The sequence below is a fragment of the Ammospiza nelsoni genome, chromosome 19 (assembly GCF_027579445.1).
Source record: "Ammospiza nelsoni isolate bAmmNel1 chromosome 19, bAmmNel1.pri, whole genome shotgun sequence".
Classification (NCBI taxonomy): Eukaryota; Metazoa; Chordata; class Aves; order Passeriformes; family Passerellidae; genus Ammospiza; species Ammospiza nelsoni.
The window spans coordinates 11,913,564-11,941,193 of NC_080651.1; the positions used below are offsets into that span (position 1 = coordinate 11,913,564).

General features: G+C 61.4%; 1 protein-coding gene across 4 annotated transcripts in view; it reads left to right on the top strand.

Annotated features, from left to right (window-relative positions):
* The window catches only part of RBFOX3 (RNA binding fox-1 homolog 3), a 121,525-nt gene that overhangs the window by 36,447 nt on the left and 57,448 nt on the right, over window positions 1–27,630 (top strand). For all 4 annotated transcript variants that reach the window (XM_059485820.1, XM_059485817.1, XM_059485819.1 and 1 more), the window contains exon 2: window positions 23,718–23,836. The gene's annotated coding sequence lies outside the window, so the exon portion shown is untranslated. The remainder of the gene's footprint in view (window positions 1–23,717; window positions 23,837–27,630) is intronic.

Below are 27,630 nucleotides of genomic sequence, written 5' to 3' on the forward strand. Positions count from 1 at the left end.
AACCAGTGCCCTGAGTCCCGTCTCACCGTGCTTTGGCTGGCAGGGCCTCGCTGCCCAGGGGGTTTAATGAGTCCCAAATGAGCTGTCCCCAATCCAGCGCTGGGAGGTGACAGATGTGGGCACAAGGGAGCCCAGCGGGGTGTGAGATCAGCCCGTTTCTGTGATGGTGGCCATGATGTGAGACACTGACAGAGGTGGTTTGTGATTACGTGCCTTGAGCTGGGCAAACCCCATCAGGGGATGGGCAGGAGGGAGGCACCTGCTCAGTGCTGGGGGTGCCGGAGCCTCCAGCAGGGGCAGTGGCCCCTTGAGCAGGTGTTGCAGGGCCAGGTGAGGCTGCGCTGCACCGTGCCATGCGGGGCTGAGCTCTCTGCCGCCAGGGGCAGCGGGGATGGCTGTTCCCAGTGCTGCTGCTGTGCCGATCCCATCCCCGCGGCTCCCGCCCGGTACCGGCACCGTGCGCCGGGCTGGCCGCGTGTCCGGGCAGGGCTGGACTCCGTCCTCATTCTGTCAAAGTTTTGTCAAGCTCTCCCCCTGCTCCTGCTGGCGCTTTCGGCAGCGCGGGGTGGGAGGCTGCGTGGGAAGTGCGGCCGCACCAGAAATAATCCTGTGCGAGCGGCGCCGCGGGGCGGCTCTGGCCCGGCCCGGCCCGGCCCGCCGCTCTCCCGGGCCCGCAGAGGATCGGGGGAGCCGCTGCTGTTCGCTCGTGTCCCCGTCCTCCTCCTCCCTTCCTTGAGTTCTCTTTTCCCGTCTCCATTTTCCTTCCCGATGAAAGATTTTCTCGCCGTGTCAAGGCAATGTGACCTGGTTCTGTAATAAAGAGGAGGCTTATTAGAATTAAAGCCCAACAGTGTTAAAAAAGCAATCTTTGCAAGATTGAGGCCATGAGGGAATTGTAAATTCTCAGCAAAGACCTCATTTAAAGGCTGAGATGAAAACACTTGCGCATGCACGCACCGCGGCCTGCCGCTGAGGGCACATCTGGTTCAAGAGGAATTTTGGGGAGGATGAGGGACGGGAGCAGCACTGGGATCCTCCTGCTTTGCTCGGGATCCCCCTGCTGGCCGGGCACGGTGCTGGCTCCGTGAATATCGCCGGGGTTTGGGTTTGTTTTCCTCGTTCTGGGGGATCCCCTCCCGCAGCCCCCCCTGCGCATCCCCGCTCAGCGCTCCTGGCGCAGCCGCCCACCTGCGGCGGGGGGAGCGATGGCAGCCGGTGAGTCAGGGCTCCCCCGGCTCGGCAGCCTCTGCCAGCTGCTCCGCAGACATTCCCCGGGGCTGCGGGGCGTGCTGGGGCCGTGCCGGGCCCGGGATGGGCGTCCCTCCCTGCGCCGGCTCCGTGGAGCCCCTGCCCTGGTGCTGGCTGTGGGTGCTGTGTGCCCAGGGTGCCCTGCACATGCAGGTGAGGGCTCCCGGTGCCCCCTGCACATGCAGGTGGGGGCTCCCAGGGGTGCCCCCCAGGACAGATGTTGCCATGGCTTTGGCCTCACCCTGCCCAGGGCGCGTTTCCCTCCCTCCTGCCCGTCTCGATGGATAGAGCCTCTCTGGGTGTGCAGGGAGCAGCGAGTGCGGTGCTGGGGATGAAGAAAGGCTGGAGGAGGCAGTGGGTGAAGAGACCCCGCTCCCCTCCCTCCCTGCCTCCTTCTCTCTCCTGTTTTTCTCTCCGCGGCCGCATCCCCAGGGCTGCCCAGGGCCGGAGCCGCGCTGCGGGAGCGGCAGCGGCCCCGCCGGTCCCCGCGGTGGTCTGTTGTCATCATTTGCTGTTATCAGTGTAATTAGAGAGCCGGCTCTCCCGCGGGGCCCCGCGCACACCTGCGCTGCAGCGCGACGAGATCGGGGCAGCAGAGGCAGGGCAGGCACGGGGGGTGTGACGCTGGGCTGTGGGAGCCCTCGGTGCCCAGCTGGGCTGGGGGTGCCCTCAGTGCCCAGCCGGGGGTCCCGGGGCTCCTGCTCAGCGATGCCCAAGGTCAGCAGAGGCTCTCAGTGAAGTGGATCCCGAGCCTGGTGCTCCAGGGACGCCCCTGCCATCCCCAGGGTTTGTGTCCCGGGCCCGTGGCTGAGGCTCCCCCACTGCCTGCCCTGCTGCTGGGGCTCCTCCAGGACCCGCTGTGCCAGGGGGACAGGCAGACGTGTGCCAGGGTCCTGCCCAGGATGGGACATCACAGGGTTTTCCCCCAGGTCCCCGGGGGCGTGGGGACAGGCAGGGCAGCTCCCTGCGTGGCTGTGCTGTGCTGCTGGCGTGCACGGTGCTGCCTCAGCTGCTGCCTTTGTTGTCAGTCCTGCTCCAGGATATTTATAGCGAGCGGGAGCCGTGCCCGGCTCTGCTGCTCCTCCACACCTTGCACAGGGGTCCCTGACAGGGGCTGCAGCAGCTCCTGCCCTGCTGCCTGCGGCCTGGAGGAGCAGGGCTGGCACTGCCAGCTCTCCCTAACGTGCTGTTAATGTAATGTCTTGTCCGGGAGCCTTTCCTGCAGGATAAATGGCCTTTCCAGCCCGAGCCTGCGTGAATTACGCTGACGTTCTGCTCCTGAGTCGATGTGTGTAGGGGAGCTGGGTATTGGATTGGTGAGAGGCAAGAGAAGCAATCTCTGGGAGGCCATCAATTTGGATTAGGCTTTGTGGACTGGGATGGAGGGTAATCACCATCCTTCATTTCAGAGAGGTAAGAAACAAGTCAGCTTCTTTATGGATCATTATGGCTGCAGCAGGAATTGCTTCCACCCCGGCCGTGGCACGGATCCCCCCGCTGGGCACAGGGCTGGAGGAGGGTGTAAAGCCAAGGCAGGGAGCTGGCTGTGCCTTTGGAAGGATGAGCCAGAGTGCAGCCTCTGGGTGCTGCTGGCACGTTCCTTGCTGGGTGAGATGGCCCTGCTGCGGTGCCTATCTCTGCCTCAGTGGAATCGGGTGAGGCGAGTGGTGGGAGCCAGTGAGGGAGCAAACGCTCCCCAGGAAACAGGTCTGGGTCTGTCGGGGGGTGGGATTGCATCCGCTCCCCGTGCAGTGCCTCCACCTGCAGCGTCTGCCAGTAGTGCTGACTCTTTGGTAGGTGTGGAACTCGGCACCGTCCCCTGGCACAGCAGGGTGACAGGGGACCAGGTCCGTGGATGCCGCATCCCCCGTCCCAGCTGTGGCTCAGGAGTGTTGGCACCTGCAGTCCCAGCCTGGGGAGGGGCCCAGGCAGTGCCCGGATCTGTGGGTGCCGTGTCCCTGTCCCAGGCAGGAGTCGCAGCGCGTTCCCAGCTCTGTCGATGCCATGTCCCGGTCTCAGCGGTTCCCGGCGTTATTGGTGCCGTGTCCCCGTCCTGGGCAGCAGTCTCAGTGGTTCCCGGCACTGTGGGTGCCGTGTCCCCGTCTCTGTCCCGGGCAGCAGTCGCAGCGGTTCCCGGCCCGCTGACAGCAGCGCTCCCTCCCGGGCATCCTCCGCCCGCCCCCGCGCAGCGGCGATGAAAGCCACAGCCTGTAAACGGGAGAGGAGGAGGAGGGATGGCATGGAAATGGGATGGGATGGAAATGGGGCAGCTCCGGTGTGTGAGCTGAACCAGCCCAGCCGGGCCGCTGGGGTCGGTGCTGTGTCGCTGCTGTGCTGGGTGGGAGCTGCTGAGGCCAGCGGGGAGGAGAGATCTGCTTTGGCCTCTCAGAGTGAAGGCCTCCCCTCCCTCCCTTTTGTTTGTACTTTTCTTTTCTTCTTTTTTTTTTTTTTTTATATCTGAGTGCTTCATTTTCCAGAAGCTGTCATTTTACATAAACCTCTCAGCGAGGTACATCCATTCCCACTGCCAAAATCTCCATATCAAACACTTGTAACACACGGCTGAAGTGACAGCGCTGCCTGTACGGCTCCGTGCGTTACAAAGGGATGCTGCGGCGGCCGGGATATAAATGCTCGCCTCGCGGTGGCACGCACTGAGCTCTGCTGCCCAGCTCAAATTCAGCTGAAACCTCGGCACAGGCACCCGCAGGGCCCTGGTGGCACCGCAGCCCCCAGCAGTGCCAGGGTGGGTGGCAGGATGCCCGTGGGCAGCTGCCTTGCTGTGATGGGCTCGGGGCTGGGGTGTTGTGTGTGGTGAGTGTGTTCAGCAATCCAACTGCTTCCTTTCTGAACGAAATTATTTTCTTCTGGATGAAGTTCAAATCCAACCCCAAATCCCCGTTCCTTTGCAACGGAGAAGGAAGGAAACGCAAAGCGTGCTCCCCACCCCCCAAGTCTATCAGTCTTGCAGCTGATGAGCAGAACCATTCCTGCTCGTCCTGGGATTCCCTCCCTGCTCCTGCAAGGATGTCGCTGCTGTGTTTTGTCACACGGGCTGTGAGCCTCAGCTGCTCCAGGATGGACCTGGCTGCGCAGTGCTGGGGAGCACGGAGAGCTCCTCTGGTCCCTTATCCCCCTGGGGCCCTCATGGTCTGTGGGCACCTGGCCCTGCTGGGGTGCTCTGGTGATGTCCCTGTCACTGGCAGGGCTGTCCTTGTCACCTGTAGTTCTGTGCTTGGTGGTTTCTGCTGCTCTTCCAGGTGGGGACCTCCATGTGGGAAAGATGAGACTTGTTTTTTTTAAGCTAATAGCATTACACATGGTTTGTAATTGAGCACATTTTGGGAAGTTTGATGATAGTTTTTTTTCAGCATCTCAGCTGGGAGAGATTGGTCTGTGCTCAGCTCCTCTGCTTTCCACACCAGGGAACCTCCAGGACTGGAGATGTTTCTGGGCTGAGCTGTTTCCATGCTCAGGAATCCTCTGGGATCCTCGGTCCCAGCTAAGGCAGTGGTGGCACACACGTGTGCGGGGGCGTTGTGTGTGTCCCCAAAGCCCCTGTGCCCCCAGCTCCGCTGTTGCAGTGCTGATGCTCCAGGTCAGCTCTCTGGAGACCCCAGCCCAGCTGGAGCTGCCAGCAGAGGGTTTGCTGTGCCCCACCAGGGGCTGGGGTGCAGCTGTGCTGCCCCAGCTGTGCATGGGGAAGGCACAGCTGCAGCCAGATGTGCCACAGTGCCCAGCTGGGGTGGGTGAACTGCCTCTGCCCTGCCTGGTGCTGCAGCTCCTTCCAGCCAGGATGAATCAGCCTTTCCCAAAGACCTGGGACCAATGTGCCCCCGCTGTGGCCTTGTGTCCCCGGGGAGTCACAGCCCTCCCTGGGCAGGGAGCCACGAGGTGAGGGCAGTGCAGTGCCAGCTGTGGTGGCATCTGCTGCTCCTGCTGGCAGAAGGCACAGAGCTCAGCGTTTGTGTCCCCACGCTGCTCCTGGCAGAAAGAAGGGCACCGTGCTGGTGATGCTCCTGGCTCTGGAGTGCAGCTGGCAGCTGCTGGGGCGGCTGTGCCATCCCTGAGGGGTTGCTGTACCCCTGGGCACCCTCTGTGGGCTTGGCAGTGCCCGCAGCCGAGGGCTGGGATTCCCTTTTCCCAGGATGGAGAGAGATACCCCTGTTGGTGCATGGCTCAGCCCCGAGTGCCCTCAGGGGAGGCTGAGGGTCCCTCCTGGAGCTGGAGCCAGCCCCTGGCTCTGTCCCCGCTCCTGGGTCCCTGCCTGCCCTCCTGCCGCCAGGGGCAGCTGCTGTGCCGGGAGCCGCCCCTGTGCCAGCTGCCCTGGTGCCACCTTCCCTCCTCCCTGCTCAGCCCGGGGGCTTTTCCCTCCTCCCACCTGTGAGTGCTGGCACGGGAGGGCAGCAGGGCACAGGAAAGGACTGGAGCTGGGCAGGGGCTCAGCCGGGCTCTGAGCGAGGGAGGGAACTTGGGCTCTGCTGGCAAAGTTTCCTCCTGTTCCCCACGGGCAAAGGGATGTTTTGGTGCGTGCTGATTAACGGCCTCCTCCCGATGTGCCACGGCGAGATAAAATATGAACAACTGCATTCTTTGACTTAAAATTTAATTAAAACTATATATCAAAAACGTGAGACCCCAGGCTTAATAAAACCTGATAAAATTATACTAATACACTTCAATTTCAATCCAAGGCTTCCTGATGGTAGAGCGTGAGAGGCTGAGCCTGTAACTAGATTAGCAACACCTCCTGTGCAATATTTATGGTGCTGTCCTGCTTGAGATGCATGGCTGCCGAGGAAGGCTCTGACACGGTGATGAAGAGGAGTTGTCAGCCTGGCTTATGCGTAAACAGGAGAGAGGGCGAGGTTGGACGGGCTGTTCCTGCTGGGGGAGAGTGACTCGGGCAGAGCATGAGCTCATGGAGGGAGGAAAAAGGGAAGCAGGAGGGATGGTGCTGCCCCCGTGCTGCTGTGCCCTGGGGATGAGCCCTGTCTGTGGCACCCGTGCCCAGTGGCCATGGGCAGGGGTGAACTGAGGGGTGGCCTCTGCCCGGGGGCTGTGGGCACCTCACCTGTGCAGGTGATTTATTGAGTGAGAATTGGCAGCTCAGAGCTAATCAAACAAGCTGGTTTGTTGTGTGCAGGAGTGTGGCTGTGCCAGCAGGAGTGATGGCACCAGGCTGCTGGTGGGCACCCGTGGTGAGGTGCCTCTGCTCTGGACAGCAATCAGCAGCAGCATCAGTTCCCCCATGGCCCTCTCAGGCAGGTTCCCTCTGGCACAACCCAGAGCATTGCTCTGTTGGAGCCTTTCCATGCGGTCCCATTTCCCAAAATCCCAATTTGGGTGGGAATGCCCTGGATGTGTGTCTGCACATGTGGCTGTGGGGGTGTCACCCCACGATGCTCAGAGGGCTCGGGGTCACCAGCGCGGCTCGGTGTGGCACGGGCTCGGTGTGGCACAGGCTCAGGGGTCAGCAGCAGGGCTCAGTGTGGCCGTGGTGCCAGCTCGGCCCAGCGGGAGGAGGCTCGGGCAGGCCCTTAACGGGCACCATAAATCCTGCCGAGACAGGGGAGGTCAGAGCAGGGAGGCAGCAGCTGGAAGCACTGCGGGCACGGCGGCTCCGTGCTCAGGGCAGAGCCCGGGGCTCCTGGCTGAGCACAGGGAGGGTGGGTGGGATGTGCCGGGGGTGCCCATGGGAACACAGTGGGTTTGGTCTGGGGTGGTGCAGCCAGTGGGGCAGGGGCCCTGCTGCCCCCTTCCATGCCTTGGGTGCTGCCTGACCCCCTCCTAGGCTGGTTCCACCTTGGACGAGGTCAGTGTGCAGCCTGGGCTCGCACAGCATGCCGAGTGTGGGGTGCCAGGGCCCTCCCTTGGGGCTGGGGGTGCCAACACCTGGCACTGCCCAGCGCTCTGTGCCCATCTCCCGCAGCTGCCCCCCTGCTCTCCCTTCCAGGTGAGCGGGCACTCAGCCCCTGCAGCGCTGACGTGTACTGCTGCCGCTGCTCCGAGGCTGTGGCAGCGATTCCAGCAGCAGCGGCCTGGCGTGACCCTGGGAGCTGCAGGGAGGGGGTGAGGTGGGCACTCAGCTGGCAGGGAGGGGACCTGGCAGGCAGCAGCACCAGCCCTGCCAGCCACAGGCTCCTGCCCCTTGCCCCCTCTCCAAATCCCTGGGTAGCTAGAAGTGAGGGAAGGGGAAGGGATGGGGTTTGTGTGCTGGTGCCCCTCGGTGCCAGCTCCCCACATCCCTCCTGGCCAGGCTGTGCCCGGGTTCATCCCCCACGCTGCCCCTCTCCCAGCCCCCTGGGGCTGCTCCCTGCTCTGTGGAGCTGTATTTTCAGAGACTGTGGGGGATGTCGTGTGTGTAAAATTAGCGCTGCCTTGTTAGTGCTTCTCAGGCTAATTCGGAGTGAAATGCTTTAGCAGCGGTGGGCTGATTCTATCAGGAGAACAAGAACTAATTAAATTCACTCTGACCATCAAGCAGTAAATTATTTATACCCAGACAGATGCAATCTCATCTGTGGTGTCCAGCCCCACTGAACCTGCAGCTCCCTGGTTCGGGGTGAGGGGCAGAGGGGACCTGGGAAGGGCAGAGCAAGGGTTGCCTGAGAGGGCAAATTATTCTTCCCTTCTGGTGCCAGTGGTGCAGTGGGACCCCTCCGTTGGCATTGGAGCCCCTGGGCCTGCCTGGGGAGCTCTGGGGCTGGGAGGAGGAGAGAACAGGGGTGTCCTCCAGCAGCTGCCCCTGCTCCTCCATCCCTGGGAGCTGGCACAGACCCACCCTGCCAGCTGGGCAGGTGCTTTGCCAGCCTCAGCAGGGACATGTGGGAGTCCTCCTCCTCCTCTCAGGAGGAAGGCCAGGCACAGTCAGAGGCCCTCACCTGTGGTTTGCAGCCCCGTGCTGTGGTTTCTGTGTGATCTCCACCCCCCCTCCCTGTGCCTCCGGAGCCCCACGCTCTCAGCCAGCTCGGCTCGGGCAGAGTGAGCCGTTATCATCTCTGCAGGGGTTTGTGTTTTGGCCATCTGACCCGGTGCCTGATTAGATCATTCCTGTCACACAGTGGAGCCGCAGCTTTCCCTGCCTGCAGTTCGCTCTAATTGTGACTGAGCCCAGATCCTTTTTCTCTCCAAACCAAAGGGGGATGAGTGAAAAATCGTTTGCTGATCCTCCGGGGGTTGTAAAGGATTCCGGCAGCCTGGGAAACAGCTCTGCTTGGGGCTGGGAAAATGGTGTGGTGAAAACGATCTGGTTGTTTTGGATGTTAGAGGGACAGAAAGGAGGAATTCCCGGCGCTGGAGGTGCGGGCTCTGCCGGCAGCAGCGCAGGGAGCCGGGAGCGTTTGGCTCGGCTCGGCTCGGCTCGGCCCGGTTCGGCTCAGCCCCGCTCCAGCTGTGCCGCGCTTTGGGCCCGCTGAGCCCGGCCCCTGCTCGCATTTGCAGCCGTGATTAATGTCTGTAGCAGGGGAGGGGAGCCCTGGCGCGAATCAGGCTCGTAACTCCGCACGCAGATTTGCAAACCCCGGCGGAGCGTTAATCCAGCGGCTCCCCGGGGCAGGCGGGATGGAGGGGAAATGGGGAAATGTGGAAATGTCACCTTGTGGCAGCAGAGCTGTGACAGGCAGCCAGGCCAGCAGCTCTGTCCTGGAGATGGCTCCTGCTCTCCAGGTCCCACCGCGTGGCCTCGCCGTTGATTTAGAAAGGAGAGGAAAAAAAAAAAAAAGGCAACTGCTTCAGTCTGGCTTTGCTGCTGATGCTGAGGGGACAGATTTGCCTGCTGGCAGCTCTGCCATTAACTGGATGAGCTGTTCAAGTGTGGGTTATGGGTTTGGGATCAGCCTGCCTGTGCTGGAGAAGGTGCTGAGCCCCGATGGATACTGGGGACAGCTGAGGGGCTTGTTTTGGGAGGTGGGATGGAGGGGCCTTCCCTGGCTGCAGATAACCTTGGGAGGGTGAGGAGCTCTTCCAAACTCTGGCCAGGTCCCTCCTGGGTCTGTGAGACATTGCTGGGTGGGGGAACGCGTGCTGCAGCCCCCAGCAGCAGAAGGTGCAGGTGGAGCCGGGGAAGGGAGCTGGGTAACAGGAGGTTCCTTCCACTGGCAGGCAGGGAGGGAGGAATTGGGAATATCCCAGCAGCACTGGGAGAGGAGCCATGCTTTCAGAGCCTGGGAACGACTTCCAGGCTACAAATATTCCCTTGCAGCCCCAAAGCTGCCACAAGAACCTTCCCGGCTCCTGCAGGCAGCTGGCACTGGTGGCCCTGGCATCGCTGGCTGCTGTGGCAGTGCCAGGGTGAGCTGGACCCAGGGGCTGCCAGCGCGGAGAGGCACTGGGAGTTTGGCTTTGGCTCACAGGGATCTCTTGGACACTGAGCTCCTGGAGCTGGAGCAGTCAGGAGCTGCTCCCAGCTGCTTCATTTGGGCGGGATACGAGTGCTCAGAGCCTGGGATGCTCCCACATCACATCCCAGCGCTGCTGTCTCCTCCCTCCTGGGTGGCTCTGACCCGGCAGTGCCAGTGCAGTGCAGGAAACACAAGCATTTGGATATTTTTATTTTTATTTTCCGTTTTTGCCACAGTTCTGCATCCCCTCTGTCGCACTCCTTGTTAAGCTGTTAAATCACTCCATTTATTTAGCACGAGCATTGCTGAGAGCTCATTTTTATCTTGGTGAAAACCAGACTTGCTCATGGGCACATAATGAAATTGTATAAATATACCCTTAGCTGAGAATCTAATTTATTTTTCCTGTTCATTATGGGGTAGAAGGCCATTATGAGATGTAGAACTTTTTTTTTTTCCCCAGTGCTGGAATTGAAGGGCTGGTGCGGGCACTTTTTATACTGATGATTTTGCCCTGATTCAATGTGAGGCTGGTTAGAGCTCAAATACTGAGGCATAATTGACAGAGAGAGGTGTGGGTTGCCATGCTAATGCCCTGGCTGTGGCTCTGTGGCAGGGCCAGGCCAAGGCTGGGTGGAGCACGGCCCAGAGATGGGCACGGGATGGAGATTCCCGAGCTGGGATGGAGGGGAGCAGGAGTGGGATGGCGATTCCCTGGAGCTGGGATGGAGATTCCCGGATCTGGGATGGAGATTCCCGAGCTGGGATGGAGATTCCTGGATTTGGGATATGGAGATTCCCCGGATCTGGGGTGGAGATCCCCGAGCTGGGATGGAGATTCCTGGATTTGGGATATGGAGATTCCTGGATTTGGGATATGGAGATTCCCTGGAGCTGGGATGGAGATGGAGGGGAGCAGGGGTGGCCCAGCCCCTGGGCAGCAGAGTCCATCCCTTTGTCCATCAGCAGGATTGATTTTGGACGGCCCTGGTGCTGCCGTAAAGCCCTGTTTATGGAGCTATAATTAAGCGGGGCCATTTAGCCGGCAGTGTTAAGTGCTGAGCAGATTTATGGCACGGCCCAGCCTCGGGCAGGGCTGTATTTCAGCACGGAGCACACCAGGTTTTTGTGTGTGCTGCGATTGTGTTCCTGTGACAGTGATTAGTGTAATGGGGGCTGCCGGGGTCGTGCTGCCAGGCTGAGGAAACAGCAATTACGGGCGGCCGCAGCACCGGCTTAATTGCATCCATTTGCAACCGACACGGGCCGGGTGTGAGGGAGCAGCTGGGAGGGCCAGCCTGGCACCCCCAGCCCCTGCCCCGGCTGCCCCAGCTCCCCAGGGTGGGCTCTGAGCGTCCCTCATGGGGCACAGCAAGGGGCGGCTCCTGTGCGGGCACTGGGGCTGCTGGGCTCAACCAAACCCTGCCCTGCCGGGCTCAGGGTCCCTCTGCTGGGGCAGTGCCCTGGGACAGCCTGGAATGAGCTTCCCCAGCAGCTGGCAGGGCTGGCATCACCCAGGGCTGGGGGATCTCCTGTGTGTCAGCCTCAAAGGGCCCCTTGCCATGCAGCTCCAGTGCCCTGGGACAGCCTGGAATGAGCTTCCCCAGCAGCTGGCAGGGCTTCGGTGGCATCGCCCAGGGCTGGGGGATCTCCTGTGTTTCAGCCTGGTCCATTGGCCCTTTGCCATGTGGCCACTCCAGCACTCTGGGTGCTCCCATGGCTTGTGCCCTGTCTGGGGACGGGCAGGCCAAGCTCTGCAGCAGAGGGGAGCAGGGACAGAGCCATCCAAGGGCGACAGGGCCAGCAGTGGATCTGCAGTCGTGAGCGAGGTGAGCAATTACAGGTCACCTTGATGTGCACTTGGCAGCCTTTCCTTTGAACTCTGACGCTCTCCTGGGCTCTGGAGGTTCACCGGCTCAGCCCCTCAACACCCTGACAAGGCACAGGGAGGTTCTGCAGAGCAGTTACAGGTACCCAGGGAAGGCTGGGACTGAGCTTCTCCTGAGCATCAGGGACTCCTGTGCCCTCGCTCGGGCGGGCCCTGTCCTTCAGCAGGACTTGGGGGTGCTGGGGATGGCACAGGCAGGGCCTGTGGGTGCCGGGGCTGGGCAGCACCCTCTGCAGTTGTGCCATGAGCACCCTGCAGCAGCTGGGGAGAGGCAGCTCCGTGGGAGCTGGGCAGGGTGTGGATGTGTGTCCTGCTGCAGAACACAGCCCCTGACATGAAGGCATCACATGGGGCTCATGGATGCACTGCCACAAGTGCACTAAGGACCACAAGGTCTCTTTCCCAGGGCTGAGAGGCCGTCTTCCCTGCCCCTGCCCTTGCTGTGCGCGCTCTCCCAGCTCGCTGCAGGAATTAGATGGGCTTTTGCCGACTAAGAGGTGTTAAACGGCTCTAAATACTCCTCACACTGCAATATCTCCACCACAGCGTTTAATGGAGTGCCACAGAAATGCCTATAAATAAACGGAATGCGCCTGTGCCAGCTCCCTCCCACGGCATCGCAGAGCTCGCAGGAAAGCCAGCAAGGGGCTTGTGCTGGGCTGCAGCTCCTGCCCTGCCCCTGCTCCTGTCCCCTCTCTGCCCCTGCCCTTCACTCCCATTCCCACCCTTTTGTTTTCCCCCTTTTCCCCCATCTGAGGGTGCAGAGCTTTTGCCATCCCGCTGGAATGCAGCTGCAGGAGTGAGGATGAGGGGCTGGAAGCAGCAGGGAGGGCTGCAGAGCCCATGGGGACAGCACTGGGAGCTCCTTGCAGCTGTTCCTGGGTGCCCAGTGGGTGCCTAGGCTGGCACTGTGCCCATGGGCACCCTGGCATGGGGCACCACAGCCAGGAGCAAACACAGGTGTAGAGAATGAGCAGATGGAAGGGCAGGGAGCATTTCAAGGCTGTTTGTGCTGCTCTCACATCTGAGTCCAGACTGCTTTGTGCCTGGAGATCCACATGCACCAAACCAGATGGATTTCCTACCAGGCTGCCTTAATCTCCAGCATCTCGGCCCTTGATCCCGAGCAGGCAAAACGTGTGTGGGGCTTCAGCTGCTGCAAAATGCACTTTATCTGCTGCGGTGGGGCTGTGCTGCACGGCAGCGCCTCCTGGGAAACGCTGCGAGATTCCTTCCCCTTCCCCAGCCTTTATTACAGAAAATAAACACTCTTAAGGGAAGGGAGGGTGGGCAGCGGGCACTCACTGGCACTTCTGGTGCTCTTTGGCTGTTCTGGTGCTCCTTGGCTGTGCCAGGTGCTCCTTGGTGTCCCCGTGGCCGCAGGGCAGGGGACAGAGCTGGCTGTGTGTGCAGGGCTGTCCCTTTTGGCACTCCCTGGCAGGGCTGCTCTGTGTCCCTGGGGGGGTTCTGGGGTGCCCGGGGCACCCTGTGCCGGCTCTCTCTGCGAGGGAGCCCTGGGGCCCCGCTGAGCATCCTCAGCCAAGCAGGATCCCTAAATAGGCTCCTCAGCCTGTCAGTTGACTGCCTCTTCAGCGCTGATGAGCCACTCTGGCGTTACTATTTAAAATCCTAATTGCTTTAATCAGCTCGCCTTTAGCCACCGCAGCCAGCGAGCGAGCCCAGGGGCTGAGAGCTCTTCTGTTCCTCCAGCGCAGCTGTGGCCAGGCACGGTGTGAGCACCAGCTCGGGTCCGTGTGGGCACCCAGCAGCAGCCCTGCAGGTGCCCGGCATCCCGTGGGCACCCAGCATCCCCGTGGCTCTGCCCTGGCACAGCCGTGGGACGGTGACAGGGTGGCCGCAGAGCCGAGCACAAGTCCCCCGGGCAGGGGGAGGACAGGAACTGCAAAGGATGAGGAGAAGAGGAGCTGCTGTTACCATGGGCTGGCAGATGCCAGCACCGTAATGAGCTGGGAATTCCCGTGTCCTCTCCTTTATCGCAGTGAATTCTCTCCCAGGCTAAAAGCAGCTCCCTCCCTGGGTTTGGGGGCCCTGCAGCCCACTCCTGCCTCGCAGCCTCGGGGTGTTCCTCCATCCCGAGCGGTGCGGGGGCGCGGGGCAGAGCTCTCCCGGGGCTGCACTCGCAGCCATCCGCGCTGGGCTGGTGGGAGATGCCGGATGAAAATAGCGCGGCGCTCCCCGGCGAGGGAGCCTTGCGGCACAGCACCCACGCGGCTGCGCCGGGGAGGAGGAGGGAGGAGGATGCTGATCGGTGCCTGACACCGGCTGGGGCAGGGGCACACATGCAAAGACCCAAATCTGTGGGTGCAGCCCCTCCGGACCATCCTAGCCCCTCCTGGCTCCCTTGGCAGGTGTGTGGCACAAGGGCATCCCCAGGGCTGGTTCCCGTCCTCAGCAGGAGGCTGTGTGCTGGCAGGGAGCTGGCAGAGGAGGGGCAGCGATGCTGGGGTGTGCTGGGCACTGGCAGGGCCTGCAGGCCAGGAGGAAATGAACAGGAACTGCCCACTGTGGTGCTGGTGGCAGGCTCTCAGCTGCGGCTCCTCCGCTCCTGCCCAGCCTGGCAGTGGGGAAGGCATTGCCAGGGCCAGGGCTGGCACTGTGGGGGTGTGTGCCAGCTCCTGGGCACCGGCTGCCCCTGCCTTCTGTTGGGGCACCGCAGCCCCTGTGCTGTGCCAAGGCAGCCCCGCTCCCCATCCTGCCGTATGCGGGGCTGCTCCTTCTCCCCCTGTGCGGGGTTTGGGGCAGAGCGCTGTCCCCAGCCCTGGCACCTCTCCCCCGGGCCCTGGATCCCCCCACCTGCCCTTGTGCCCGGCAGCCTGCCCACCGTGCCATTCCCGTGATGGATGGGCGGCAGCGGCCCCGGGGCCGTGCTGGCCCAGAATATCCCTGCATGAGCGGAAAACCTCGTTCGGGGGATTGTTCAACTGGCGGCAGCCTTCCTGGGGAGTGAGGACATCTCTGCATTTATTCAAGGACATCCCTTCTCAATTAAATCCCTGCATGGGCTAAACAAGCGGGCTGCTGAGATCAAAGGGGTTTTTTTCCACTCTTTTTTTCCCCGAAATCGTTTAAGCGATGCAGTGGAGGGAGTGCGGTGCATTTGCCTTCCACACACCTGGTGGGGAGGAGAAGCTGCCGTTAAGTCCCTGTAAAGGTGTTTCCTTCCCTATGCTGATGCGGGACTGGGGCGGTTTGTAGGTGTCAGCCATGGGGTGATGGCATCAGGTGTGTGCAGTGGCCATGGGTGAACCCAGAGATGCGGGATCGCTGGGCTGGGATCGCCCACCTGGATCTGAGTGGCCGATCTGCCGCAGCCGCGGTGGGTCGGGGGGCTCAGCCCCTGCCTGGCCCCAGCCCGGGTGTGCCCCCGCCCCTCCCCGGGCTCCTCGGGGATTGATGGTGTCGTTAAAGCGTCAGGCTGGCCCGGGACCGGCCCCGCAGCCGCCAGGATTTATGGTGGAACGTGCCTTGGTGAAGGTTTTATCACCGCTGTTAAAGGGCCGAGCGTGTGCCGGGGGCCGGGCAGGGGGCTCTGCTGTGCCATCCCTGCTGGGCTGGGGTCGCTTTGCTGGGCAGGGGGCTCTGCTGTGCCATCCCTGTTGGGATAGGGTCACTCTGCTCTGCCATCCCTGCTGGGCTGGGGTCGCTTTGCTGGGCAGTGCCCCCGAGGATGTGGCAATGCTGCAGCTCCTGGGGCTGCTGTCCCTTTGGGCTGTGCTCGGTGGGAGCCCCCCGGGCCATGCAGCAGGACCTGTGATTTTGGGGTTTTTGGGCATGCACAGCCCCACGGCCACCCCGCGGCCCGGCCTCCTCCCGCTCCCTGTGCCGCGGATCCGTCAGTTAAGGAATCGATCCCTTTGCCACCAGCCCGGTCTCCTTTTTCCTTTTAAATAGTGTCACTCTGCTATTTCCTGGCCTCTCTAATAGATTTTTATATAATCACTACAGTGCACTTTTAAAGAGCGATAGATCACGTTCATTGCTTTTCCCCGTGATTAATTTCCCATAATAGTCCTCTGTAACACCAAGGCAAAGAGAGGAGAGCAAAGAAAACCCCCACATTATCCACTTTGTGCTCCGAGTATAAATGAATTAGATTTAATTTTTGTTTAATTGTTTCCATAGCTCAGCCTCTGCTAACTTTGCAGGATAATTTATTTTGCAGTCTTGGGGAAAAGAAGGAAGAAATGTCCCCGCGCCGCTCTTTGCCTGCAGCCGCCGTTAATTACAGCTGATTGCCTTCCCTGCCTGATGAGGCCGTGGTTTGGAGGGTCCTGTCACACCCAGGACCGTGGCTGGTGGGCAGAGAAGGGCCCAGCTGGGCATGTGGGATGTTCCCTGTGTTTCACATCCAGGGAGCGCAGGGTCTGAGCGGTGAGCTCCTCTCCCTGCCAGTGCAGGGTCTGAGTGCTGTGCTCCTCTCCCTGCCGGGGACCTGGGTGTTTGGAACCGTGTCCTCTGTGCCCTGCGTGGACAGCAGGCAGAGGAGGCTCAGGGAATCCCTTCTCACACCCAGCAGCCTCCTCTCTGCCAGCCCAGGGCCGCTGGGAGCGGGTCCGCAGTGCCCAGCAGGGCAGGGGAGGAGCAGCAGCCGGGGCCGCCCCGTTAATCACGGCCGGGGGCAGCGGGATCTGCTCGGGATGTGCTGAGGTGGGAGCAGCGGCCGATCTGCTCCCTCCGAGACCGGCTACCTTCGGCCCCTTAATCAGTGGCAGTAATTACAATCCCAACTTTACATGTGGAATGTTAATTATAGGACAGGACGCAGGGATCTGCAGCCTGGCAGCGAGTGATGCTGGGGGCTGGGGGTCACTGCTGCTCCCCTCGCTGAGCGTGGAGCTGGGACAGGGGCTGGGGCTGTGCCAGGCAGGGGACAGGGACAGGCAGGCCATGGTTGTTGGCACTTGGCACTGCCTCTGCTTTGTGGCTCTGTGGTGGCTGCTGCTTGCCTCTAAAATTGCTCTGCTGATGTGGATGGATGGATGGATGGATGGATGGATGGATGGATGGATGGATGGATGGATGGATGGATGGATGGATGGATGGATTTGTTGGGAAACAGGAAAATGCAGCTGGAGCTCCACTGCCCTCCCCACTTCCTGCCTTGGCCCTGATTTCCCCATAACCTCCCCAGTGTCCCTGATCCTCTCCTCCTCTGGGCTGAGCACCCCTCGCTCCCACTGTGCCTGTCCTGTGCTGCAGCCTCTGAGCATCACCCTGAGCTTCTGCAAGGTTCCCTCCTGTGTGTTGATGCCATCTGCACTGGGGAGACCAGAGCTGGCTGCAGGATCCAGACATGGCCTTGTGACAGGGCTGGCTGGGGTTACACTGCTGGCCTGTCCATTTTGTGTTAGTCTGTCCTGCCTGGGCAGCTCTGCTCTGGGAGTGGGGCTCAGCAATTCACCTCCTGCATTTCAGGGTTCCCTGAGCAGCAGCTGCTCTCCCTGTGACACCCACCCTCCTCTCTGGGGAGGGGACCCTTGCAGTCCTGCCTGCCTCATGCCCTGGTGGGTGCTGGTGGGTGCTGATGGGGTGCTGGTGGGTGCTGCTGGGGTGCCGATGCTGCGGGCGGTTTTGGGGAGGGATGCTGGGGAGCACCCGGCAGCCGGAGGAGGTGGGAGCAGCCCCGGCACGGCCGGGGGAGTCACTGAAAGCCCGGCCAGCCGCGGGGAGCGGCGCTGAGCAATCTGCTGGGGCGGCAGTGCCCTGGATTATTGCTGCGAGCAGCTGAAGGAGAGCAGGGAAGAGGCGTGAGCTGAGAGGAATGACAAAGAGGGGAAGGAGAGGAAGAGGCCCTGGAGGAGGAGGGGGAGGCTGGATCGGCGCCGCAGGCAGTGCAGGGTGCTCCAGCAGCGATGCTCTGCCGTCCCAGAGCTGCCTGTCCCTGCTCCCTGGGCAGGGTGTGCTGTCCCTATGTCTGTCCTGTTGTCCCTGTCCCTTGGCAGCCCCTTCCCCGCAGTCCCTGGGGCTGTCAGGCTCCTTTCCTGTGTCACTTTTGTTCTCCCGATGGAGAGCTGGAGCTCTCAGGTCACTCAGATCCTGCTGTCCCTTTCCCATGAGGCTCTAACCAGGTTCTCTAAAGCTCCTCTGTCTCCTCAGCTGTGCTGGCTGTAAATCTGGGCAGGTCTCACCGGGCTGGTGCCATCTCTGGCTGCTCTGCCTTTCTGACATAAGGAATGCTTTCCCTGGCATTTCCAGCTCCCTGCCATCACTGGCACAGTTGGGAAGGGCAGGGGGAGGATGTGTGCTGGGAGCTGTGGCTGTGTGGTGCCAGGAGGGCTGGCAGAGCCCTGCACGGGCCAGCTCGGGGCTTGGGTGAGTCCTGGGGGTGCCATCGTCCCTCCTGCCATCCCAGACCCTCCCGCACTGAGGAGCCTTGGCAGCGCCCAGGTGAGGGGACAAGGGACCAGCTCTGCCCCAGGTGAGGGGACAAGGGACTGGTTCTTCCCAGAGCAGAGCTCCGTGCCAGGCGGGCACTGCCAGGGCAGAGCTGGGCACCACAGCTGGTGATGGCTGTGTTACCGTCACTCCTGAGCAGCGCTGCCCTGGGAGGAGCTGTGCTGGCTGGTTGTTGGTGTTTCTCCAAGAGCACCACGCTGTGTGTTTGATCTCCAGGTTGGGATGAAGGGATCCCTCAGGACCTGGCCTGGGGCAGGGTGTGAGTGTGGCTGAGCTCTGCTTGTGGGAGAGCCCAGCCTGGATCCACTGCTGCCCCCTTGAACCGTGAATCTGCTCTTGATCGACCCCCAGGTCCTTTCCCCTTTCTTGGAGCTCCTTGGATCTGCTCTGTGGTCTTTCTCTCTCTCCCTTGGTCTTCAGGCCCTGTTCACAGCCACGTTTTGGTCACTGTGGAGGGCAGAGTGCTGGTCCCAGAGCTGCCAGCACAGATCCCACCTTGGGATCTTCATCCATCCTCCTGTGCTAGAAAGTGCTGGCATTTCTCCATGCAGCAGCTTCCTCCTGGCAAAGCCCCAGCTGGATCTCTGTGAGAGGCACTCTGAGGCTCTCTGGATGTTTCCCTGTGTGCTCCCTGCTGCACAGGGTCCCTGCTGCAGGGAGTGAATCCCCTGCCCTGTCAGGACAGGCTGCTCGTGGGATCCTGGGGATGAGCAGGGAGCTGCAGCGCTCACCAGGGGATGCTCCCAGCTCCTGGCTCTGGCACATGGCGCTGGCACAGGCCAGGCTGCCCTCCCTGGGTGCCCTGGGCGTGCTGTGGCTCTCCCAGCCGTGCCTGGTGCCATGGGGTGCCCGGCGTGGGAGCCAAAGGCTCTGGTGTGCCACAGCAGAGCACAGCCCCTTCCTGCAGCAGCACCAGATGCTTCCCCTGCAGTTTGAGTTTTCCCATCTCATTCATTTTAGAGATTAATTAAAGTGTTTCCCCTCCCTCTCTCCCAACCAACCTCCCTCCCTCTCTTTTCCCTGTTCCATACAGCTGCACACGGATTTTAGGGTCACGCTTGTTTACATCAGTTATATTTACGTTGATGGGTGTTTGTTTTAGGAAAAACAGCAGGAACCCCATGAACACAAATATTGTTTGTGTCCCACGACTGGTCCTGCAGCCCCACAGGCCCATCCTGCACCCTGGCAGCAGCTGTGCATGGAGAGCTGTGCCGTGGGCAGGCAGCATCTTTGGGGTGCTGTGGAGTGACCTGCAGTGCTCACGGGGTGCCTGGGTGGGTTTTCCTCACAGCCCCGGTTCCGTGCTGGGTGCTGGCAGCCGGGTCAGCTGCGTGTGTTTGCCAGGGCTAATCCCCATCCATCCTGGTGCAGGGACAGGGATCTGCCAAAGCGCCTTTGATGGGGCAGGCGATGGGCTCGCTCTTTCATCGGGAGCTCGGAGGAGGGAGAGTGTTGAGAAGAAGAAAGAGAGAGGGGAGGAGGAAGGATAATTCTTTTTTCCAGCGGCTCTGAGCTGCTGGGTGCCTTTAGAGCTGCCTTTGTGTTCTGTGGGTCAGGCTGGGCAGAGCCTGGCCCGGGGCTGTGTGGCACAGCTGCCTTTGTCGTGGGGCACGGTCTCGGTGGTTAACGGGGACGTGGAGCCCCAGAAGCTCAGATCTGCCGTGTGGCTGGTGGGAGGGATGTGCAGGGCTGCCTTATCACGCTCATTTAACTGGTTAATACATCTTCAGAGCAAATAATGCAGGCTGGGGGTGAACTGCTTAACCAACCTCATTACTATTGTGCATTTAGCAGCTTGGAGAAAGATAATACCTTTCAGGTTTGACCCAATTTTAGTTTTTGTTGTCATAACCATGGAAAATCGACCTTCAGAGACCCTCAGCAGTGAGCCTGAATAGGAAGTGATTTACAGCAAAAGTGCTGTGTGGAATGCTTAATGCACTAGTGCAGGAAAACAGACTGCAAGCAGCTGCTGGCATGCATGGCCACAGGCAGGGCTGCCCCGGCTGCTGGCACCCTGTCCTGCTGGCACTGCCCTGCCGTGGGCGCAGCCTCCGTGTGGGATGAGCCCAGGGGTGGCACAGCTGTCCTGGGGCTGTGCTGGCCTGCACAGTGCTCTGTTCCCTCACTGCAGTGCCAGAGCTCCTCGGGGCACCTCTCCCACCACGCCAGCCTGTGGCTTTTCTGTGGCGCCCTTCACCTTTGAGCTGTGCTGTGGGAGCGGTGCCAACCCCGGTACCAGCCCTGGTGCCAGCCCTGCCACCACGCCAGCAGCGTTCCCACGGGTGAGATGTCACCCACACCTGCAGGGGTGGCTCCCATCACTCTGGTTCTGTCTGTGGCAGGCAGAGACATCCCCATCTCCAGTAGTGGGGGTGAGTGGGACCTTCCCCCTGCTCCTGTGGGGAGGAGGCTGCCAGGGGGGTGAGGAGCCTTCCTCCCCTTTCCCTGAAGCAGCTGCGAGCGCGGCTCTGCCACCCAGGCCTGTCTCTGTGCTGCTGCTGTGGCGTGTGGGTGGTCCCTGTGGCACGGGATTGTGCTGGCAGCACTGCCTGGGGCTGGGGGAGTGCTGGCAGCGGCTGGTGCCCACGGGAGGGGGTGATGCTGTGGGCTGCAGGTGGTGCCTGTGGGTTCCAGGCTCCCCCAGCACTGGGAGCACTGGGAGCAGATGGTGCCCATGGGATGCAGGCTTCCCCTGCCCAGCCCCAGCAGCAAGGGGCTCTGCTCACTCCTGTGGGAGCTGGGGAAGGCGTGAGTCCATCCAGCCAGGGGGGCAGTGGGGCTGTGGCACAGGGGCCATGCTCTCCTCCCTCCCCGGGGCAGTGCAGGGGTGGGGGCACACGAGGGCAGGCAGTGCTGGATCACTGTAACTCTGCTGTTTGGCAGCTGAAGGAGAAGCTGCTCCCTCAGCGCAGGAGCTGAGGCTCTTTAGCCCTCCTCAGTGTCACCTCCATGGCCATGGATACCTCCAGGTGTGACGTAAGCGAGACCCGGGGAGAAAAGCATCTTCTGTTGAGCATCAAAATCCTATTAGTGAGCTGCTGCTGCTGCTGCACTCACAGACATCAGCCGTGGCACAGGGAAGTGGGGAAGAGCTGCAGGTTGGGCTGGAGCAGGGGCTGGGGCTGCTCAGGTGCCCAGTGCTGCTTCAGCGACTTCGCTGCTGAAAGAAAATCCCTCTCCTGCTCCTCTGCAATCCAGGGAAGAGCACTGCGGGCTCCAGCTGCCCCCCAGCTCCTGCTGCCCCCAGCCCTGCCTGCTGAGGCACCCCACAGAAATGGGTCTGATGGGAGGCACCGGGCTGGGGCCGGGACCTGGAGGCAGCAGCAGAGGCTCAGGCTCCTGAAAATGAGCAGCACAGCCTTGGTCCTGCTCCTGCAGCAGCCGCCAGGCTGGCCCAGGGATTGCAGATGCTGTGGGCAGCTGCATCATCTTCCCATCTCCTCCCTGAGGTGCTGCTGGCTTTGATAAAACCTCTCAGCCTTGCAGGGGTTGGCTTGTTGATCTAATCGCTGTGGTTTAGTGTGCAGTAACAGCCCAGCGGCTCCTGGGGGAGATGCCCCGCAGGGATCTGCAATTCACTCTCCATCCCTCCTGGGGAAGGAACACTTCCCAGTGCCGGGGATGCTGTGGGGATGCTGCTGGTGCTGAGGGATGGTGAGGGAGGCTGCTGGTGGTGAGGGATGCTGCTGGTGCTGAGGGATGCTGCTGGTGCTGAGGGATGCTGCTGGTGGTGAGGGATGCTGCTGGTGCTGAGGGATGCTGCTGATGGTGAGGGATGCTGCTGATGGTGAGGGATGCTGCTGGTGCTGAGGGATGCTGCTGATGGTGAGGGATGCTGCTGATGGTGAGGGATGCTGCTGGTGGTGAGGGATGCTGCTGGTGCTGAGGGATGCTGCTGGTGCTGAGGGATGCTGCTGGTGCTGAGGGATGCTGCTGGTGCTGAGGGATGCTGCTGATGGTGAGGGATGCTGCTGATGGTGAGGGATGCTGCTGGGCCCCCAGCACCAGCGGGGAACATGCCAGCCCCTGTCCTGCACTCACGTGGCTTTGCAGTTGAAAATAGAAAGTGCTGAGAAGATCCTGCTGTGTTCAGTTTGTTTCAGCGATGCAATTGGGTTTTCCCAGTGTTTGTCTCATCCTGCACTTGCTGACCATGATTGGAGGGGTTCAGAGAGCGGCAAACCCTTCAGTGTGAGTCCCCCCTGAGCCCCCCAGCTCCCCCCACAGTGTGAGTCCCCCTGAGCCCCCAGCTCCAGCGTGGCTCTGGTCACTCACAAACCACAGCAGGGAGGGAAGAGGGGCTGGTGGCAGAGCCTGTGAAGGGGACAGCCAAGGGGGGTTAGGGGACACCCAGGGGGGTTAGGGGACCAGCTGTGACAGACCAGCATTAAAGAGGCTGGGAGGGAAGGGCTGGGGAGCAATGCTGCTGTGCCTGCTGATCAGGAGCAGAGCCTAATGAGCAGGACTAATGAAGCAGGAGGGGAATTCCAGCGAGTCTGGGGAGCGCCTGCGATGCTCACCGTGTCTCTGTGGGCTCTCTGTGGTCTGTCCCCAAACCTGTGACGGTGCCCATTGGGAGCTCACACTGCTCCCAGCAGGGGTGTGCTGGGTGTGCTGGGTGAGTGCAGGTGCCAGCCCCAGAGTGGGCACCTCCAGTCTGCTGCTGCTGGGGCAGCATCCAAGCCACTCTCCAGGCTGCCTCTTGGATTTTCACTGGCTGGATTTTTGCTACTGGATTTTTACTGCTGGGAAGCCCATCTCTGTCTGCTGGGGTTATTGGAACATGCTGGGAGGGTGTTTGGGGGACACTGGTGGCTTCACACAGCCCTGGCAGCAAGGATTGCTGCAGAGCCAGCCTGGGGGCCCAGCTCCCTTCCCACCTCCCTGTTGGCCACAGCTGGTTCAGCCTCAGGAGGGGATTTGCAGCCACACCAGCAGGCAGGGCTTGTCTTCCCCCTCTCCTGGGTTTTTAGTGAGCCAACCTTGGAGGACCTTGAGCGCCACTCCTGCAGCTCTGCTGTGACTTATCTCCAGCTCCTGCCCCTGCTCCACCGAGGGGATAAATCTCAGTTCCTGGTGTGGAGCTGATGCTCTGAGCCCATCCCAGCGCACGGTGCAGGTGCTGTAACTCACAGCACAGGGGGGCTGCCTGGTGAGGTGCCAGGGGACGTCACTGCTCCGTGCTCTGATGGATGGGCTGCCTGGGGGAGCAGGGAAACAGACCCATTACAGTGGGGGACAGGCTGTTAAATTATCTCCTGTCCAACCTGGGTCGGGGAAAATCAAACTGGAGCTGCCGGCAGCCTCCAGAGGGGGAACAGGAGGGTTGGGGACTTTATTCCTTTAGGAAGAAGTCTTTGCTGTCCTTGCCTCCATCCCATGCACTGTCAGAGGCCAGGGCTGGTGCTCTCAGGGAGGCAGGACCAGCCTCAGCATTTTCTGTCAGTGCAGAGAGTGGGACATGTCCCTCTGGGGACCCCAAGCTGGAACCTGCTGTGTGCACGTCCTGTTCCCTGGGCTGAACACGCTTCCCTCTCCTCAGGGCCTTTGCCACGGGGCAGGGTCCTGGGTCCTGCCTCTGCCCATGTCAGGGGCTGCTCCAGAGCTGCTCCCAGCTGGGATAGTTGTGCTGTTGGAGATCGTTGTGCTGTTGGAGGAGAGCATTGTGCTGTTGGAGGAGATCCTTGTGCTGTTGGAAGAGGGGGCCAAGCAGTGCAATCCCCGGGGCCATGGCGCTCCGAGCTCCGCCGCGTCCTCCTCCGGTACCGGTGCCCACACAGGGACGGGACTGGAGCCTCTCCCTCTCTCTCTTTCAGGCTGAGAAGCTGCTGCTGCTGTGAGACCCCGACAGCTCTTCCTGACGGCGTGGAGGGGTGAACACGAGCCTGAGCTCCCACCTGCCGCCCCACCCGAGGCACCTGCTCTTGGCCTTCAGGTATGTGCTTTCCACCCAGCAGTCCTGCCAGGGGAGGGCATGGAGATGTTTTTGGTTGAGGATGAAGATGTTGCTTCGCATGGCTGTGCCTGGGGCAGCAGCTGCCAGTGTGGGGGCTGTGTGTGCCCCCTCACAGTACTGCTCAGTGCACACTGGCTCCTCCACTCTGCCCAGCCCCAGGTGCCTGCTCAGGAATCATGAAATGGGAGCTTGAGGCTCCTCGTCCCTTGCTGGGTACAGGTTGTCCAGAATGTGGGATTAGAGTGGCCGTGCAGATGGATTCCCCAGCTGCACTAATCGGTTCAGAGGCAGCAAAGGCAGCTGAGCTCTGTGCATCACCTTGAAGCTCTTTTTTTTTGTCTTTAGAAAACTTTGGGTGGATGTTATTGCTCATGAAAGCAAGGGGCTGATCATGCTGGGAAGGAGCAGGCGTAGTGTGGGCTGGCACTATTATGCAAGCTTCCCACACGCCGCTGTGCCAGTGCACTCCGTTCCAGAACAACAGCACGCGTCCGTGTGCCAGCCCCGAGCCACCCCCGGGTCTGCCGGAGCACGGGGTCCTGCTGTGCCCACCCTGCCCTGCCCGTGGGCACTGCCCGCCTCCTGTGTGTGCCTGCTCAGCCCCGAGCCAGCTGCCCCACAGATGGGCACTTTGGGGTGAAGGGCTGTGTGGTCCTGCCCGGCCCCACATCACTGTGGATCCGGCTGTTGTGAGCGTCCTGGCCAAAGCGGGAGTGCTGGAGTTTCTCCAGGACCTTGTGCAGCACTGGGGCTGGGACTGCGCTGCTTTCCAGGGGATGGCAGACAGGTTGTCACCCCAGCCATAGTGCACACTGTGCCCCTGCATAGGGAGGGCCATGCCTTGTCTCTGGGGTCAGTGCAGCCATTGCTGCCAGCACCTGGGCAGCACAACCATTGGCGCTCAGGCCACCAAAGCTCTTCCCTATCCAGTTTTCTCCCTGCTGCTTTCCTCCTCCTCTCCTGGAGCCTGCCTGGGCCCTGTGTGAGGCTCAGGGCTGCCGGCCATGGGGTGTGTGGATGCTGGTGCCGAGCTTGGGGCTCACTGGGCTGGTGGGAGCAGCCTGGAGCCAGCACAGAGCCCCTGCAGGAACCCTCCCCATCATCCCCAGGCCTGCCGGAGCAGCCCCGGGAGGAGAGCGCTCCTCCAAGGAAGGCTTGGAGATGAGCAATGGAAAACATCTGACAGGGGAGCCCTTGAGGCGCTTTTGTTGCAGCGAGTGGGAGTGTGAGATCCGCTCAGACATGAAAGGCTGAGCGGCTCCGTCCCCGAAGCCGCGGCGCAGGGGAGCACGGGGGGAGTGCGGCTGCACCGGGAGGTCAGACCGGGAACGGCTGGCACCGGGATCCCCCCATCCCTGCCTCCCTCCCTTTCCAGCAACTAAATTAGGTCACACTTGAAAGTCAGTTTCTTGGCTGTGGATTTAATTTAGCTTTTCCAGGCTAGTTATCATATAATAAATTCCAGGAGATTTATAGAAAACATGCCCAGGGAGGCTTAGCCAGTGTGTAACAAGATTTGTGCCTCTTTCCTGCTGCTGAGCAGCTCTGGCGGGCGCAGCACTGCCGGCAGATGTGCGGGCAGGGCTGGCAGCCCCGGGGCAGCTCCCAGGGAGAATGGGGCAGCCCCACAAACGGGCTGGGGGCACCACCCCATGGTTCTGTGGGGCACGGGGGGGTCCCGAATGCAGCTGTGCTCTGCCCTGGCTTCCCACCGGCCATAAATCACCCGGAGCAGGTGCATTCCTGCAGCCGTTCATCACCTGACTCAGTGTGGGCAATGCCCATCCCAGCAGTGCCAATGTGTGTGCCCAGCGATGGTGAGCAGTCAGAGGGGAGCAATTGGGGTCTCCCGGTGCCTTTCGGCTCGGGGGGTGACGGATGGTGTGTGGGACATCCCTGCTGGGGGGTACCTCGTGCCCTCGCTGCCCTGGCTCCTGGAGCACAGGGACCATTTGGCAGAGCTGAAATTGGCATCCCTTGGCTCTCCCTGCTGCTGGGGAGGGATTTCCACCCTGCTGGGAGAGGCTGAGCATGGAAAGGTGCTGGAGTCCGGAGGGATTTGTGGTGGTGGCAGCACAGGAGGGCACCGCTGATGGCAGCACAGGCAGCGCAGGAGGGCACCGCTGATGGCAGCGCAGGAGGGCACCTCTGATGGCAGCACAGGCAGCGCTGGCACTCCGGCTCTAATACCGCCCAATTAGTGTCTGATTAGTCACTCCACGTGTTAAGGCATTAGGAACAATTAAGGGTGAGAAGAGTTTCCAGATGCAGCAGCAAGCGCTGGAGCTGGGAGCTGGCAGCTCCGCTGGCTGCTCCCGTATGGAGGGGGTCTGGCGCACAGTGGGGTCACTGCGGGGCCGTGGGGCCAGCGTGGCACGGTCCCACTGGGGGCAGGGGACTGGGCAGCCCTGGGGCAGTGCCCACCTCTGCCATCAGCACTGCAGCCAGGGCCACGCAGAGCTGGGATGGAGGAAGCAGCTGCTGAGATGCCCATAGGTGAGTGAGGGGCACAACCAGGTGCTGGGGAGAGACTGACCTGAACCTCCTCACTTATCCTCCTCCTTACCTCAGGACTAGTATATGAATGAATTCAAGGTGGATTAGAATGAGCAGAATAACAGAAAGTTAGTCTAACTAAGATGGTTGATTTTGGCTTAACAAATTATAGCTCCCAACCCCTAACTTTCTTTATGTACTGCCTCCACCTAAGCTTCTATTCAGCCTTCACCCTAAGCAGCCTAGGCCTAGCCTTCCACCTCCCTGGGTTGGGTTTGCCCAAATCAAGTATTTATTTACTGCTGCAGCTGGGTGTGAGTCTGTCCCCCCGTGCACCCAGCCCATGCCATCCTGGTGAGCCACCGGGGCTGGGGGAGCGCCTGGCTGTGAGCACAGCAGCGTCTGGGACAGGCCATGTGGGCACAACTGCTGTGACACTTTTAGGTGGGAGAAGTAGCACAAACAGAGATGAATGTGACTTCAGAGCCCAAATGCAAGTGACTTCAGCTCCCCAGAAATAGTGCAGGGGGAGAGGACCTGGAGCTGCACTTCCTGGGGATGTTGGGGTGCTCCTGTGCCTTTTTCCCCTCCTGCAAGGTGGGCTACACTCCCACCATTGCCCCCCACCCCATGGTGCTGGTGAGGCCACCAGCCAGGGGTCACGGAGGTGGCTCTGGCCAGCACAGGCTGTCCCTCCCCAGCACCAAACACCTGTGATGAGCACTCTGGGAGGGTTCCCTGCCAACCCTTGGGTGCTCTGGTGGTGTGCAGGGTGTGGGGGCATCAGTGGGCATTGGTGCCGTGGCCGCCCCTCGTGAACCGAGGCTGAGTGAGCACCGTGAGATGCTGGCGTGCAGTAGGGCACGGAGAGGGGCACAGTGGCCTTCAGTGCATTGCAATCATTTCTCTCTGCACTCCCCAGGGCGAGGAGCAGTGCGAGGACAGATGGTGTTTTTGAGTGACCTTGTAGCTCCGAGCCGTTCCCTGGCTGCTGAGTAACGCTGGGATGGGAGCCGCGGGAGGCGGCAGCGGTGCCACAGCCTGCCCGGGCCAGAGGGAGCCTGGCAGGGAGCCAGGGCTGGGGAGAGCCGGGGATGGAGCCAGAGCCCGACAGCCCCAACGTGAGGGCTGTGGGGAAATTCCGTGTGCACTGCCGTCCCCAGCTCCTGTGGCTGCGGGAAGTGCGCGGTGTAGGCAGGGAGGCTGATCCAGGCTCCGGCTGTGCCTCCAGCCTGCGTCCCTGGCTGTTCCTCACCAGTGGGATCACTGCTCCGGGC